Source organism: Hyperoodon ampullatus, assembly GCF_949752795.1.
Source record: "Hyperoodon ampullatus genome assembly, chromosome: 12".
NCBI classification, from domain to species: domain Eukaryota; kingdom Metazoa; phylum Chordata; class Mammalia; order Artiodactyla; family Ziphiidae; genus Hyperoodon; species Hyperoodon ampullatus.
The window spans coordinates 3372900-3374248 of record NC_136925.1 but is presented as its reverse complement, the minus strand read 5'-3'; the positions used below and the strand labels follow the sequence as shown (position 1 = coordinate 3374248).

The window sequence follows — 1349 nt, the reverse complement described above, 5'->3', positions numbered from 1 at the left end:
AAAAGTGACTTGATCCTAGGTCTCAGAATCAAACCAGATTTCCTTAAGGGGCCAGGTTTTACCTATAGGTGATGATGGTCAAGTAGTTTAGATGTAGGTAGAAGATGGATGCAATGTTTGAGGTACAGACAAAGTCCATCTTCTTAACACCTAACTCTTGTCTTTCTGATCCATTTTCTTCAATTGTTTCCTATAGATTACAGAATAAACCAGTCTCATTAATCTGACATGTAAGCTTTCTATAATCTGGTTTCAACTATTTTATTTATTTTTTCACTTTTCCTTATCATATCTTCTTCCCCCAGCTCCTATACCTACTTGCTTTGCATAGAGCCTACAATTCTATAATCCAGACTAGTTAAATATTTTTCTTTGTCTGAACACACCATATACTTTACTGGCTTGATGCTTTTCTCAAAATTTTCTCCTTCTTATCTACCCATTATGTAGAAACCATCCCTAAATATCAAATGTTGGCAGTAATTTATTTTTTCTCTTTTTATTTCCCCACCTCTACCACTGACATGCCTTTTCAAGTGAAGTCTCATGTTGGCATGATTCATCTTAATGTTTCTCATGAAGCCCGGTATAGTGGGAAAGACAAAAACAGAGGTTTCTAAAGACCTAATTTATTGACCATATTTTTGACATTACATATATTTTAAAAATCACATTGGATCGCGCTGCCGGCGTGCAAGATGGCGGTGAAGAAAGACAAGAAGCCTAAGAAGTCAACCTGGAAGTTTAATTTGGACCTTACTCATCCAGTAGAAGATGGAATTTTTGATTCTGTAAATTTTGAACAGTTTCTGTGGGAGAAGGTTAAAGTGAATGGAAAAACTGGAAATCTTGGGAATGTCATTCACATTGAACGCTTCAAGAATAAAATCACAGTTTTTTCTGAGAAACAGTTCTCTAAAAGATATTTGAAATACATTACCAAGAAATACCTTAAAAAGAACAATCTTCGTGATTAGCTTCGTGTGGTTGCATCTGACAAGGAGACTTATGAACTTCATTACTTCCAGATTAGTCAAGATGAAGATGGATCCGAGTCTGAGGACTAGATGAAGCCATCCCTTTCAGGGCTTTGCTTGCTAATAAAACAAATGAAGTATACAAGAGAAACCTCTTGAAATGGACCTTTAGTTTATCAGTGAATAAAAAACATTACTCTATATGTTAAGCATTCATCTCTATGATTTAAGTGTATGCTGTTTATATGGTGCTGGCTTTCCTTTAATGCTTTTTTAAAAATTTTTTTATTGGGATGTGGTTGATTTACAATGTTGTGTTAGTTTTGGGTATACAGCAAAGTGAATCAGTTACACACATGCACTCCTTTTCTT

General features: G+C 34.8%; 1 pseudogene across 1 annotated transcript; it reads left to right on the top strand.

Moving 5' to 3' along the window:
* The first annotated feature begins 698 nt into the window (after positions 1–698).
* LOC307061129 (ribosomal protein eL22-like 1) lies at positions 699–1067 on the top strand (annotated as a pseudogene). The gene has a single exon. The product of its transcript is annotated as a ribosomal protein eL22-like 1 (transcript).
* The last annotated feature ends 282 nt before the right edge of the window (positions 1068–1349 follow it).